Genomic DNA, 16,968 nt, shown 5'->3' on the forward strand with positions numbered 1-16,968 from the left:
ATAGACCAGAACAGCACATCCGGGTAATTTGCAAAACTTGAAGGCCGCGCCCCTTTTTAGGGGATAACACAAGCCACTCGCGTTGACTTCAATGTAAAATAGCAGTACCCAAAACATCTATAGAAAAATAACAGAATTCATTTCCTTTATAAATGACCCAAAGACACCATGACATGACAATATATTTCAACTCGGCCGGCCATAGAATGCGCAAGATACATCGACACGAGGTACTTGCCTTATATGAACGCTGTATCCAGTTTCCACCAGGTTACATGCATCGTCCACATTGACGGTGTCACGCCTACCCTATCGCAGACCAGTTTTTTTTTTTTTTTTTATTGTTAGTGAAACTATAACAACACAGCAACTCTTCGGCATATCTCTATCAACTTAAACCGTTTTAAATAGTTTGTTTGAAGTGGTTTCGGCTTCTTGTACCGTCGTTTACTATGGTGGGTTTCCCCTAAAAAGGGGCGTGGCCTTGGAGCTGGGCGCTTGAAGACGCGATGCAGTTCTGGTCTATGTGCTTTGGCAATAGTGTACTTCAATATGATCATGCCAATAAAGCCTCTTTGAATTGAATTGAATTGAATTGAGAGAGAGGGGGAGAGATACAGAGGGAGAGAGAGCTTTGCATAAATTTAGATTACATGTGACCTCTCAATAACTCAGATTATACTGGGTACAAAGTGTTTATAAAAAGTGTGAGAGCTAATAACACAAACATAAGCGTGTGTTTTGAAAAATAACCCAACGCAGTGGTTCTCAAAGTGGGGTCAGCTAGGGGTCCTTGACGAGGTTCCAGGGGGTCCCCAGTAAAAAGGGTAATACTTTTCACTAGAATTCCAATCATAAGTAACACAATGACAGAATGTATGACTATTTTGGTCATGGGTTTCATACTGTACACTTTCTGTAATAAAACATCTATATAAGTGTGACAATGCTCCCACTCTCCTAGCCCTGTCTGGTGACAGAATATAAATACCTTGGTCTGATTATAGATCACAAATTATCTTGGGACCAATGCGTGGATGCTATCTTTAAGAAGGGCCAACAGCGCTTGTATTTCCTTAGGAAATTGAGCTTTTTTAACGTTGATAACAAAATTCTTACTCTTTTTTATAAGTCTTTTATTGAGAGTATTCTTTGTTATTGTATTGTATGCTGGTACGGACATTCCAAAGTTACTCACAAAAATAAATTGGGAAAGATTGTTAAGATCTGTGGAAAAATCATGGGGCAACAGCAGGCTGACCTGTACCACCTGTACTTGACTAGGCTGACCGTGAAGGCAGACAAGGTCTGCTCAGACAAAACCCATCCACTGTCAGCAGAGTTTCAGCTACTCCCTTCTGGTCGGAGGTACACATACCCCAAGATCAGAACCAACAGAGCGAAACATTCATTTATCCCCATGTCAATCATCCAGCTAAATAAGATGTGAGTTTCAGGGAAGCTGAAGTTTTTATTTGTTGTTGTTTTATTGTTATCAGATATGCACTTTAAATATGCAGGGCTGCTAACACGTGCACTTTAAATATGCAGGGCTGCTAACACGTGCACTTTAATACACAGCATTATTGCGTATTTTTGTAGTATTTTTGACCACTACAGATGATTTTATGATTTTTATGAGTTGTGTATGTTCTTGTGTATGTTAATGTGTCTGTGTCCTCAAGTACTGTGCTGTACAACAAATTGCCTCCTTGGAGGACATTAAAGTTTTCTACTACTACTACTACTGTCTTGCAGGCCCCCATCTGATAAGACAATCTGATACTGTTTTTGCTTTTAGATGTTTTATTACAGAAAGTGTATGAAACCCATGACCAAAATAGCCATACATTCTGTCATTGTGTTACTATGGATGGAATTATAGTGAAAATAAATGTTCCCATTTTTGCTGGGGACCCCCTCAAGGACCCCTGGGGGTCCCCGGACCACTGGACTAGACAACGCATACATGTAAGTACTCAAGTACTTTACTACTACTCTACAGTACTACTGCTTGTTGTCTTCATTTCCTACAAGCCATGGCTCAAATGATTCTAAACTCAAACTGTCTGCTTAAAGGGACAGTTCACGTCCAAATAAGAAATACATGGGTTATTTTGCCTCTTACCTGTAGGCTAGTGCTATTTATCCATTCTAGATCATTTGGGTGTGGGTTGCCAGGTTTTGGAGCTATATCGGCCGTAGCGTTGATGGCTTGTGGTGCTCAAAGCGCCAACAAATAGGCTACATTTGAAAAACTCAAAAAGGAAACAGCTGAAATTGGTTAACACCACATACACGATATAACACAGGGAGGCTGCCAGCACAACTTTGTAGCAGGCAGCCTTCTTTACATACAAAGTCAATGCAGACACGCCAGCAGGCACCATTTCACTGGCAGATGCAGACATAAAGACAATGCTTTTCAAAATGTACACATTAGGGCAAAATAAGAAAAACGACTTCAAATTGTTATGTAACACATTTCAAACAAAACTGTAAGATTCAGCCTACTTAAACAAGCTTGGATGATGCTCTCCCAGAGTGTCATTTTATCGGTCTGTCATGTCGTCAGAAATCTTTGTTTTTCGGGCCGACGCCGATATCTAATTTTAAATCCTTTATCGGCCGATACCGATGACGTGCCGATATCATCGTGCATCCCTAAGGATACTCCCAAAAAATCCTTAAGTACTGTAATTAAGTATTGTAATGTAATGAAGTATTATTACTTTGTTACATTACACCACTGCTGTCAGCAAACGAAGAGATGAAAACGCGAGAGTGGGAGAAGGACAGGTGGAGGGGGGGGGGGGGCATTTGTGTGTGTGTGTGTGTGTGTGTGTGTGTGTGTGTGTGTGTGTGTGTGTGTGCGTGTGTGTGTGTGTGTGTGTGTGTGTGTGTGTGTGTGTGTGCGGATGTACGCGCGCACGTGTACATCGGGTGTGCGGGTGTGTGTGCGAGCATGCATGTACAAGAGAGTCAGACAACGCCGGCTGCTGTTGCCAAGGCAACCATGTCTCTCCTCTCTCTTTAACCCTTTCTCCCCAGCCGGCACTTCCTTTTCACCTTCTGTCTTCTACCATGTCAGTGATCTCTCACTTGTTCATGTTCTCTCACTCCATCTGCCCCTCTCTCTCATTCTCTCTCTCCTCATCTCCCTGCAATCATCCCTCTCTCTCTCTCTCTCTCTGCTTCTGTCTCTCTCTTCTCTGCTATGCAAAACTCTCATCTTCACCTTGATTCCTCTTTCTTCATGTCTGTACACCTGAATGAGTTTTACTCATTCTATGACAAGATGACTGCTGGCATGCAAGCAAACATTACCAGGGAAGTTAACCATCCTTAAAGGGATAGTTCAGATTTTCTGACGTTGGGTTGTATGAGGTACTTGCTGACAGTCAGTGTACTACATGCAGTAGAATGCAGCCGACGCCGTCCAAGTTTGGAGAAATGGAGACGGGCCGTGTCAGGCAAGTAGCTGTCTGCTGAGTGTAAACAGGGTCACGAGCGAAAATTTAAAAATCAACCTGTCATACAACCCCACATACAACAATCCAAACTATCCCTGTAAAGGAGAACTCCACCGAAAAACAATGCTGATTTATTTGTGCATAATGATCTCACACATATCCAAAAACTTTAAACAGTTTTGCAGACATTAATCCAGAATTTCTACCAGACATGAAAATATCTGAATCATGTGTCATTAGTAACCCTTTGAAATAATCAAAATCATTATTTTTTTAATTTGTCATGGAAAAGTATGTGAAAAAGTTTTTTTTCCACAATTGTGACCGGTGGGATAACACAGTGCATCTAATGTGTATACTGAATTAACATATTTTACCTATGCAGTCATCAACATTGTTATATCCCAGCCTAGTTATTAACACATTAGGGGTGGGGCCTCTCTATTGGAGGGTGGGGCCTGTGTGTTGGAGGGTGGAGCCTCTGTACTAGAGGGTGGAGCCTCCATGATGGACGGTATCGCCCCCTCCTCTTCTTCCTCACCAGTGGGGGGTTGGAAGCTGCTGTCATCATGGGACGGTGGGGGGAAGTCCGGCGTGCCCTCTGGGGGGTCTATGGTGTTGACGCGGGGCCCTGCTCCTCCTCTGCCGCTGGCTTTCCTCTCCCTGCACGGTGTCATCTATTTCCTCTAGTGTGCTTCTTATAGTAAGATGTTCCAGGGTATAGATCATGTAAGATGTTCCAGGGTAAGGATCATGTAAGATGTTCCAGGGTATAGATCATGTAAGATGTTCCAGGGTATAGATCATGTAAGCTATGTTCCAGGGTATAGATCATGTAAGATGTTCCAGGGTATAGATCATGTAAGATGTTCCAGGGTATAGATCATGTAAGATGTTCCAGGGTATAGATCATGTAAGATGTTCCAGGGTATAGATCATGTAAGATGTTCCAGGGTATAGATCATGTAAGATGTTCCAGGGTATAGATCATGTAAGATGTTACAGGGTATGGATCATGTAAGATGTTCCAGGGTATAGATCATGTAAGATGTTCCAGGGTATAGATCATGTAAGATGTTCCAGGGTATGGATCATGTAAGATGTTCCAGGGTATAGATCATGTAAGATGTTCCAGGGTATGGATCATGTAAGATGTTCCAGGGTATAGATCATGTAAGATGTTCCAGGGTATAGATCATGTAAGATGTTCCAGGGTATGGATCATGTAAGATGTTCCAGGGTATATATCATGTAAGATGTTCCAGGGTAAGGATCATGTAAGATGTTCCAGGGTATAGATCATGTAAGATGTTCCAGGGTATAGATCATGTAAGATGTTCCAGGGTATAGATCATGTAAGATGTTCCAGCGTATAGATGGTGTAAGATGTTCCAGGGTATGGATCATTTAACCTAGGTTCCAGGGTATGGATGGTGTGTTTTGGTTTGATGTCTGTGCAGTTGTGTGTCAGTGCCTGTTTCCTCCACACAGCACAGGGAGCAGCTGCTCAGTGGCTTGGCTGCTGTCGTCACTGTTCTGAGAGCAATGTCCTGAGACACAACGCATCTGCCTTCCATTAAAGCAAATGGTGGGAATTTGCGGCAAATTAAGCGATTCATCTGTTAGTCCCTCTGTCTGTTCATCTGTCATCCCTCTGTCTGTTCGTCTCTCTGTCTGTTCGTCTGTCATCCCTCTGTCTGTTCTTCCCTCTGTCTGTTCATTTGTCGTCCCTCTGTCTGTTAGTCCCTCTGTCTGTTCGTCTGTCATCCCTCTGTCTGTTAGTCCCTCTGTCTGTTCGTCTGTTTGTCCCTCTGTCTGTTTGTCCTTCTGTCTTTTCGTCCCTCTGTCTGTTCGTCCCTCTGTCTGCGCTATGTTTTGACCTTTTGATACCAGTCACATTTGTAATTACTACACTTAATGAAAGATGATCTGGGAACACATCAGTGGTTTACATAATATAAATGGTTTAATAATGCTATTAGATAATGTACTATACTTCATTGCTGCCTCAGACCCTTATGTGCTTTCTGAAATAATATATCCTGTTGCTAGGGAACAGTTAATTGTCAAAATGTATGTAGTTGATGTAGTGGAGAAAGAAAGAGGACAGGCACTGAGAGAGAGAGACAGAAAGACAGAGAGAGAGAGAGAGAGGGAGAGAGAGAGAGAGAGGGAGAGAGAGAGAGAGAGAGAGAGAGAGAGGGAGAGAGAGAGAGAGAGAGACAGAGAGATAGAGGGAGAGAGAGAGAGAGAGAGAGGGAGAGAGAGAGAGAGAGAGAGAGAGAGAGAGAGAGAGCGCAGCACAATATTGGCCCAAGCCATATTCTGAAAAGGAAGCTGGCTTTATCAGACGTAGTGAGCTTAATTGTCATCTGTCCTTTTTACCCCTCTTCTCATTTTCCTCTCTCTTTCTCCCTCTCACTCTCTCCCTCTCTCTCTCTCTCTCTTTCTCCCTCTCCCTCACTCTCTCTCTCTCTCTCTCTCTCCCTCTCCCTCTCACTCTCTCCCTCTCTCTCTATTTCTCCCTCTCACTCTCCATAATCCAGTGAACTCTCATCCATAACTCACCGGCCTCTTACAGCGATGCTCCCCCCTCTCTCTCTCTCTCCTTCCATCCTAATAATTCAAGCTGAGACACAATAAGGGGGCCTTGGAGAGAGAGAGAGAGAGAGAGAGAGAGGGGGGGGGGTGAGTGGGTGAGAGATAAAGCAAGGGAGGTAGAGAGTGAGAGAAAGAGTACTCAGGAGGAGACACGAGTGAGGTAGGGGGCAGGAAGAAAGTGATGGAGAGAGTGTAAAAAGATGAGAGATGATGGACAGAGGGAGGGGAGGAGAGAGGGAGTGAGCGGGTGTTGAATTAGAGTTGCTAAAGTTTTGGACTTTCGAGTGCGGCCCGCGTGGGGACTGGGGTGGGCTGGTGCTGGTGCCTGGTGGTCTACCATGTGCCTGAAAACCCTTTAGTGCAGTGGTTCTCAACGTGTGGTCCAGGGATCGCCAAGGGTCTTTCAGGGGGTCCCCAGCAAATTGATGAATTGTTCAACCTCAGCATTATTTCAATTTTGGCCCATTTCCACCGCTGGTCTTGGCGCGGCTCCGCCCGGCTCGACTCGCTTTTTTGTAGCTTTCCACCGGTCAAAAACCGGGACAACCCGGGTTGAGTCGTACTTTTTCTAGTACCACCTCTGTTGAGGTTCCAGGGCTGTGGACCCGGTACCATACGGTGACGTGAAAACACTGCAGACGACTGATTGGTCAGGCAAAATCGTGCAGTGTCTCTCTGGATACCAGTTTAGTGGTGCTTAGCTTCTCTTGTGTGTAACGTTATTTATTTCACAAACTCTCCTGTTATTTCCAGCAGTCTTTTGTCTTGCTGCCTTCAGCCTCTGGTGAAATAAAATCAATCTCCTTGCTCAGCCTTAACATGACAGTTGTTTTCAATTGTTTTGAGAGAGAAGAGTCCGCTCCTAGCTCCGCTAGGCCGGAGCCACGGGTTTTCCTGGTGACTGGCTGGGCAGCTGGCTCCTCTTCTCCCTGTAGCGTACCCCCCGTCCTCCACTATGTGGTGCGCTATGCAGGCATGTAAATAACAACAAAGAAATATCCAATCTCCTAGCCGATGGTCTCATTTGCTCATGTACTGTAGGTCATATAGAGGCACCAGTATTTCTTAACTAGTTTAAAAGTTCCGTGTAGGGATTTAATTTGAATGTTACAAACAGACTGCGGAGGGCAGATATGCGGCGTCGCTATGACGACCAGTTGTGCGCGGAGGTGGGCGGAGGGCAGATTGAGCGAGTGCTACTTGCGGTGGAAGCAGGCACTACTTCAGGTCAAAACGTGTAAAGCCAAGTGGAGACGAGCCGTACTAGTACCATGTGGTGGAAATGAGCCATTATAGAATATAAAAAGAAAAGACAATTTTGATCATAGTTTCACTGTTATCACTCTAATACAGTTATGTAGACATGGAATTCTGAATAAAAGCATAGGCCTATCTAACATTAAAAAATTGTCTCAGATTGGGGTCCGTGGCCCATAATAAATTTAGCGGTCCTTGATATGAACACGGTTGAGAATCATTGCTTTAGTGGTGACAATGTAGTAAAATAATAATAATAATAATAATAATAATAATAATAATAATAATAATAAATCCTATCCCTAAATGAGATAACTAAAACACCAGAATCTGATTCAGCCAATTCTTGATCCATGCACGCTGCACTCTGCTGTCTGCCTGTCTGTCTGTCTGTCTGTCTGTCTGTCTGTCTGTCTGTCTGTCTATCTATCTATCTATCTATCTATCTATCTATCTATCTATCACATTCCTTTTTTTCCCCTCACACCTCGCCCCCTCTATCAATAATTGAATAAGTCTTGCTTGCCAATGTGACTGAAAAATTCATGTGAGCTGGGAGAGGGTGGGGGGGTACTGGGAGAGGGATGATGGTCATCAGTGTGGACGGGTGGACAACAGGACGGCACATGTATCATCAAAATGACACAAACGGAGGAGAGTCAGTCTGATAGTCAGATAGTTAACCTATGGAACAGATAGTATCAAAGCAAGGCACACAAGAGATTGACAGTAGATTAACTGTAGTCTATAGTACAGTGAATTAGAACATCTAGATGTTCCAAACACCTATTTCCTCCAGCTGTGGTCTGTGGGGAGTGCAGGTGATAGTTAGTGCCGAGGGGATGGCGATTCTGCCTCCACTTCATCTCATTTTTGGGAGCTGGGTGAAATAATGGTATGATGTAGCACTGCAAATATATATACATATATCTATATCTATATCTATATCTATATCTGTAGCCTAATCACTTTTTCACATATATATATATATATATATATATATATATATATATATATATACATACATTTTCTTAAAATAAGAAAAAAAAAACTATAATAATCATATATATATATATATATATATATATACATTTTCTTAAAATAATAAGAAAAAAAACTGCCAATGGGGTTAGATCATATCACTTGTTTCCAAAGCACTCCAATGTGTTTGAAGAATGTTGTACAATCAAGTCATTTTATATAGTTCAGTTCAGTTATCTGATTCTTACTTGTTTGAACATATTGAAATTCAAAAATAGTAAAATCCATTGGAATATCTTAGTTTAATGTAGATTCAGTGGAATATGTAATTGGCTCGTTATAACAGAAATTTATATTAGCTGCCAAAAAGTGATTGTTAAAAAGTGATTAGCTGCCAAAAAAGTGATTAGCTGCCAAAAAGTCAATACCTGCCTGTCAAAGCTCTGTATAACAATACCATAGTATTGTTTCCGATGTTTATGTGTTTGGTATGTCTAATATCCTTGTTTAGGCCTACTGTATATTTGAAAACTAAACTATAATAAACATCATTTACAGATGGGTTATATGTAAAATAAAGAAATGATCTCTTTTGCAATTATCCTTATTACTGCATTATTTTGCATGCTCTATGCCCTAGATTAAAACCAATCCAGTCCTCATTTTACCAGTTTAAATATGTGGAATCTGACGGCAATCACTTTTTGGCACAACCCCGGCCCTGGAAGTGCCCTGGTGGAAAAGGGGTATTTTGTCTTCATCCCTCACTCTCTCACTCTCTCCATCCCTCCCCCCCTCTCCCTTTATACATCTCTATCTCCATCTAACCCCCATCCATCTTTCCCTAGCTGCTGTTCCTTCTGATGCTGAGTCATCATTAATGCTGAACCTGTATGTTCTCACTGATACCGTTTACATTGCTGAAAGAGCTTAGTCATCTTTACGAGGCACTGAGTAATTGATGACTTTTGCTAATGACTTTTGAACCTCTTTGCAGTGGCAACCGAGGACCACTTGCAGCACCACTGGCAGGTCTCTGGCACTGCTTATACGCTGGCCTGAAATTGACAAAAACATCATAGTCATTTTCATTTTCACATTTCCACACTAGAACGGGCGAGGTAGCTAATTAAAACAGAGGTCTAACAGAAACGGCCAGCCAAGAGGTAATACATCAAATACATCAAGGTACAAAATAAAATGGCGTTGTCTTTCTTTTGGCCCGAGCAAATGTGTAGTGACAGCCCTAATAGCATCGTGCCACCATCTTTGAGCACAGGTGTAAATGCGAGAGGTTGGAGGTGGAGATTTAAAAAAAAAACTGAAATCTCAGCACCTGCTGAAGTCATTATTGAGTCACTGGTATTGATCAATAACCCAGATATTATGGTCATGTTGCGCTATAGGGTAGTCAAATTCATACTTAATGCCTCTTGAAGTCACGCAACATAAGATCTGCTTGTTAACATGCCAAGAAATCACATTTAAAGCCAACACAGGCAATGCAATGCAAACAAATGTAATCGGGCACGTCGGGCAAATGCCCGGTGGCCTGGCCTGGCCTGGCCTGCAGTCAGGCCACTCACTGAACAGCAGGCCAGGCGCCGCCTACTGGTTTACTAGTGGTTTTATTACTTTATTCAGGGTTAAAGTGGGTGCATCTCATTGTAAAATTGGACTCGGCCCAAATCTGGCTTCAAACGGCCCAAATTGGGCTTCAAACGGTCCAAATTGGGCTTCAAACGGCCCAAATCTTTCGCGCGTCGGCCCGTATCGGCCTGGCCTGCTTGGTATCTAATGCCCGGCCTGAATTAGAATCCCAGTCCGCCCCTGCTTATGTGTGACGACCCTAGCTCACTCGTTATGGAGTGCACCTGGGACCGGTGTTCTCCTTGGACTGAGTTTCGTACTACCTAATTAACAATAACTCTCAATTCCTAAACTAAACTAAACTAAACTAAACTAAACTAAATTCCTAGGGTGGAGACTCTGGAGATGATGTGCCATGGGTGAAGTTATGGAACCCATATGACATCACTGATGATGTCACAACTTCACATCTTATGACATCACTGATGACACCATCAGTTTTATGACATCATCAGTGGGACAAAAATGTAAACAAACATTTCCCACATCCCTCCTTTTATATATCTAATTTATATAGATTAGATTAGATAGATTATACCTTTTTGTGTGATTTCAACGATGATGAATGAAATGATGCCATCAAAATGTAATTTTTTTCTTTTTTTCTATATACTTTTTATCCCATTTTTATCGTATTTTTATCCCCCATTAGTGCTAATTTAATTTATTTATCCTGGTTGCTGCTCCACCCTCTGCCGATCTGGGGAGAGCCGAAACTGGCTCCATGCTTCCTCCGAGACATGGGCAGTTAGCCAGCCGCTTCTTTTCACCTGACAGGGGAAGAAGCTTCACCGGTAGGACATAGCACGTGGGAGGTTCACGCTATTCCAACCAACCAGTTCCCCTCCCTCCAAACAGGCGTCAGTTTTGTAATGACTAGTAAAATTTTAAAATTGGAAGCCGTACCTAAAAACGGTATGCTTTTTGTTTAAAAAAAATAGCTGGAGCCCCAAAAATAGCACTTAAAAAAAGGCTTTATAATGGGGGGTTTTCTTTAAATTTGACACTGCACAAAAAAATCTAAATCTATTAAACGCAATGTTGGTGGTAAACCTTTACATATACCATGCTGTGAGAATCCCACCCCCCCCAAAAAAATCACTTTGCATTATGTGATTTTGAGGACAATACAAGGGTTTTGATCCTCATCCTCTCCTGGACAAAATAAAAATAAATAAAAATAATATTTTGAATCTCAGAACACACGAGAGCAGCACTCAAGAGGACAGAGGAGAAGAATATGAAGAACTATTTAACTTTACGAGGTCTCAGGCAGCCCATGGTCATTGGGTTGGTGATGTTCAGAGAGGACAGAGGCGAGAGCATCCTGAGGTGGGCTGGAGGACATCAGACCAGGCTTGGTGGAGCACCAGCCAGCAGCAGCAGCGTGGGTCATGGAGGAGGCAGAACCCCATGGCCCAACCACTCCACCATCCAGCGACCATTATTGTTGTCGTTTCTCCGGCAGCCACCTCGTCTCTCCCTCTCCTCATTTTGTTCCTCTCCTTTCGTAATCTCTCCATTTCACCCTCTGCTCTTTTGCTTTCATCTTTCCTCATGCACCCTCTCTTCTCCCTGGAATTCATGCCAGCCGTCGCCCCAAACACTCCTGCTCACCTGCTGAGCAGAGCTCCTCTTCTCTGCCACAAAGATATATAGAGGGGGGGGGGGGGGGGGGGGGGATGGGACTGCACTGAAGCTCTGTCTCCAAACAGATGTGTCTGCCTAGAGTTTGAGACTATAAGAATGTGTGCTTGGAGGGACAGAGAAGGAGAGAGAGAGCTATCGGCAGACTGTTTCTGTGTCCACATAGGCAGACAGACTCAGTCAAAGCCGGGGGACATGAGAGCCATACGCAAGCAGGGGAACTTCACTATAGGCACATATAATAGTAATATAGTGCCGGGGTATGGTGGTGTGTGTGTTTGGGAGGGATTTGACTAATCTTCAAAGTGACAGGAGAATGAGAGAGAGGGGGAGGGAAGGAGGGTGGGGAGACAGAGGTAAACACACACAAGGCTGAAAAAGACTCGGTACCATATTCGTGAAACTTATAGTTTTTTTTTATTATTAATACTCAACACTTCATTTTGTTCATCATGTACAAAGAGAAAGAATAGTCTTATTTGAGCACTTATAATTGTAGATATCAGTATTATCCTTATTAGAAGTACCTTAACTGAATTTTGCCGTGACATGGTTAATTTTGTTATTGAGATTACTTTGATTGATTCCATACAAAAAAAAAAAGGGTAAATGTTTCCCCCCAATACTCAGTATTTACACAACCTGTACAGTTTATTTGTTTTTGTATCATTTTCTTGTTTGTATGGTGTAAAAGTTTTGGTAATATTTCAAAGAAAAGGGCCACAAAAAGAGAAAAGAATGGCCAAGAATAATATTATGTATATCATTATGTATACAATTGATAATATTCATATGTTACATTTGATCAACCCACAGTAAATTCAATCAGGCTGTGTAGTTTTGGTGAAGACGAGTGTATTCGTAAACCTTTTATTTGCCCTGAAATGTGTGAAATACATTTAGTAGCAACCCCTTATGCCATGTTGACACATTCTCAAGTAATGCGATTCACAGCGAGCTATCAGTATTAGTTAGATGAGATGGAAAATAGCAAAATTAATACAATTCATATCATTTAATATGCATTTTTTTATGCCTCATTATAAACCAGTATTAACACACATGCACACACACACACACACACACACACACACACGTTGTACAATTGAAAGATAAACAGGTTCTGCAGTGATTTAGAGTGAAGGAGAAAATTCGACGCTGCGAACTCACTTTGACCTTCACACACCAAATCCATCACATTTATCATATTATTTTTCTTTTATTATTATTAGCTCTTAGGCTCCATCGCCTTAGTACTATTGATGGTAAACAACCAGATCAAATAAGCTTCCCTCAAACACACTAAATGCAGTGGCCAGAATGCAATTTACACCAGTCAATTTGTGAGATAATCAGCTAGATTGATCCTATCTGACCAAGCACTGCTGTTGTTTAGCTCCATGCGTCAGGATCTCTAGCGGAAATCCAGGCGTGAGCTGAGGTGATATTTACATCGATGTGTGTGCCGGCTCAACCCACTCGCCACAGCCATCTTCTCCTATAGTAAAAAAAGTGACACAGTGTTTTTGCCAATACAAGCACCATTGAAACACAATGTGTTGTGGCATGCTTGTGTGCAGAGGAGGAGGGAGGTTGGGACCAACTTGGCCTCAAGAGAAATAACACCTGCTTTACTCTGCACCACCGCCAAGCCTGGACACACAGTGACGATGGAGCAGAGCAGCTGGGGTGGTGACGGCCTGATGATAGCATGTTTAGCACAGTGTCAGGAGGAGTAGCTAAACCTGATAGCATGTTTAGCACAGTGTCAGGAGTAGCTAAACCGGGCTAAACAGCGATAGCCCCCCCCCCCCCCCCCCCCCCCCAGCTAAAGTCTCTGACCGTGCCTGCAGGCAGCGCACTCTGACACAGACTGCTCTTTCCTGAAGGAACAACATGAGCTGATATAAGAGCATTTTGTGTTTGGTCGGTCGTGCTGTGTGTTTATTGCAAATGAGTTGAATCAATGTGATGGGGTTATATGAAAAATATGTAAACCTAACAGAGTTTATGTGCACAGTGATACATTTTTCACTTTTCAATCAACCCTCGAGACATGAAAGCAGTTGAAGGGAAAAACATAAGCGAGATTAATTCATCCTCGCAGTTCCGGAGAGATTATGGAGACTTATTGGAAACAGTAACGCACAGAGAGGAGGGGTCGGGGGGGTCAAGATAAACATTTCTGGCTACAAATTGCATATGGACACAACAAATTACAAATCATATTACCTCTCACACAGTACAGGCACCCAAAAAATCGGACACACAAGCAGCACACAAAATATGTTTATGCAAGTTGCATTAAATCTTTTGAATCCAAAACATTTTGTCGTCAAATAATACACTCCAGTAATATAGAGGATAAAACAAAGTCACATTAGTTGATCGCCCCAAAGCAACAATTTTGCATGTGACAACAGCTGTGAGAAATGTTGCACCTTCTGATAAGGGGTTGCACCAATGCATTTCGGCCTCAAATAGGTAGGACAAATCTACACTCATTCTTGGTTTTTCACCATTTTTGTGCTGAAAACCTCAGCAATATTAACAACATCAGCACTGGGAACTGTCCAGTGTGCATTTGCGTGAGTGTGTGCGTGTGCATATGTCTCCTTTACCACAGTGATGTCTATCCCAAACATAGAGAGGGAGTGGGAGAGGACGGGCCCAACGATGGCTCTAAAAATCTGTGTGCGATCGATCACCATGGAGAGCCCATGTCAAAAAAAGGGCAACGGAAACACAAACATCTTGGTAAGTTCTTAACAAGGATTGCTGCTTAAAAATGAAGGATCACAATATACTGCCTCTATATGCAAATATCATCTATGTATACATGTAATATTGTATTACATAAATGTGTAGATAATTTCATTTATCTCGAAAAGCATGAAGAATAGCTTACCTTAAAAAGAGAGAATCTAACACAATTCAAGGGAAACTTAGCAAAGACTCCTAAAACTAAACTCCCCCCTTAATCACCAAACGTCTACACCTACAGTAAATTATCCTCAATTTCCAACACTTTAGTGAACATAAGTAAAAGCATAATTCTTAAAGTAATCAGTATATTAATTGGTAAACTATCATAATTAAGTAAACATGAGATTTAAAGAAAAAAAGAGGTTCAATTATATCACTTATCATGATTAGTAATAGTTGTGTTCTTAACTACATTTTGCATATTTTTTGTCGGTGTTTTTTCACGTTTTTATGAGTTTTTATGATTTTGTTTATTTCTTAAATTGCTGTAAAACATACTGAAAGTTACATCCTGTCTGTCTGTTTACTGTACAAAGTGAAAAGAGGTTTTAAATATATTATTTACAAGGAAAAGGTTGAACACACAATGCGGACACTGATTGATGCTAACTCCAGATTCCTTCGTCGTCTCATTCTTATTTCCTCCGCGTATCCCCTTCCCGTATCTCCTCCTTATACCGTCTGACTGATCATGTTTGACCCGAGCCTTCTGAAACGTGTGCGTATAGAAATTCCAATTCTATTTCTAATGGGGAGGGGGTCATGGGAAGGGGGGCGGGGGATGGATCTGTTTAATTTAAGGCTAACTCGATGGGTCTCACTTTGACAGTGTTATCTATGGAGGGAGCGGAGGAGAGGACGTTGAATTTATGAATAGTTATCAGCAGGTTGGCAGAGAGAGCGAGAAAGGGAGGGAAAAAAACAGCTGTTATCGTTCAATCGCGATTTGCTGCACGCAACCCGCCGACCTATTCCACCGACGCATCCAGATCAGGGTATAAGAAAGGAGCCGAGCAACGACAAAGATTCTATAACACACTCCAGGCAGCTCCAGTCTCCCGCAGCCCTTGAACTTCTGACACCGGCAGCTAATCGAAGATCAACCCCTTTAAATAGCTAATAGCGGCGTGGCTATTCTGTACAGTAATATGATGAGTCATCATGACACAGTTAACAGGAGGGAGGGGGGTGGGGGGTGGATGTGGGTGTGTGGGGGTGGGTGGGTGGGTGGGGGGTGGTTTGATAAGGCGTGTCCACCGAGAGCCTGAACCTACACTGTGTTAAAGGTCCTGTGCAATAAAATGAGCTCTCTCCAGCTAAAAGGACTATCAGCATCAGTCAAAGTGAACAGCCGGGATGGATGGGGTGGGGGGTTCGGGGGTTGCATTCTCAAGATGGCCGCCTCAGCCAGCGCACGACATGCCTCCATCTCTCAAATAGACATCCTCAAGCTTTTAGCAGTATATCGATGTCATCGGGCGACGATATGATTCCGATACATTTTGCAGTATTTTGACGACAGAGCATAATATCAATCCTACACAGTGTCCTAAAGTTTCACACCGGCCACGACGCTTTCTGAGTGTGCCTCGTCGTAGGCCTGAGTGACTCTGAGTGTGCCTCGTCGTAGGCCTGAGTGACTCTGAGTGTGCCTCGTCGTAGGCCTAAGTGACTCTGAGTGTGCCTCGTCGTAGGCCTAAGTGACTCTGAGTGTGCCTCGTCGTAGGCCTGAGTGACTCTGAGTGTGCCTCGTCGTAGGCCTAAGTGACTCTGAGTGTGCCTCGTCGTAGGCCTAAGTGACTCTGAGTGTGCCTCGTCGTAGGCCTGAGTGACTCTGAGTGTGCCTCGTCGTAGGCCTAAGTGACTCTGAGTGTGCCTCGTCGTAGGCCTAAGTGACTCTGAGTGTGCCTCGTCGTAGGCCTGAGTGCCTCGTCGTAGGCCTAAGTGACTCTGAGTGTGCCTCGTCATAGGCCTGAGTGACTCGCGTCAGTGAGAAGTGAATGTCTGGACACTGGCGATAGGGTGACAGTGAGCCTGCCCCGAAGCCCTGAACTGCTCTCATGCAACCTGAATGAATCGAGTGGTCTAAAAGATCGCTGTGTTGTGGGAGTGAGACGCATCAGTTTTGTTTGTGACAGGGGAGAGTTATTAATTTGCACTGCTGCTGATATTTGTCATGTGACGGGACGTTATGGAGTTGTATCTTGTATCTAAACCTCTTGTATGGTCACCAGCAGTCTCTCACGCCGGCTGTCTTTTTTTTTTTACTAGGGTTTTTTGGCTGGTAAAAAAAGGCCACCTCTCCAGGTGAAGAGAGAATAATAATCTCTTGAAACATCCAACAAAGACCTGCCAGCACTCTTGAAAAACACGACTTGCAGATCCTCATGAATAAATGTATGAGCAGCATGGAGGAAAAAAATATTCTACAGAAAAACGGGAGCTAAGGACTCAGTCTTTCTGGCTTGTCGGCTGGATTAAAAACAACCTCCCTGCTGCCACTAGGGGCAGACAAAGGATACAACTAACAGTACAGGTACTAAAACAGCAGTGAAATATTATACCAACAGAACAATGAAACAAGAGAAACTTA

This window comes from Poromitra crassiceps (genome assembly GCF_964638095.1).
Source record: "Poromitra crassiceps genome assembly, chromosome: 13".
In the NCBI taxonomy this organism is placed as follows: Eukaryota; Metazoa; Chordata; class Actinopteri; order Beryciformes; family Melamphaidae; genus Poromitra; species Poromitra crassiceps.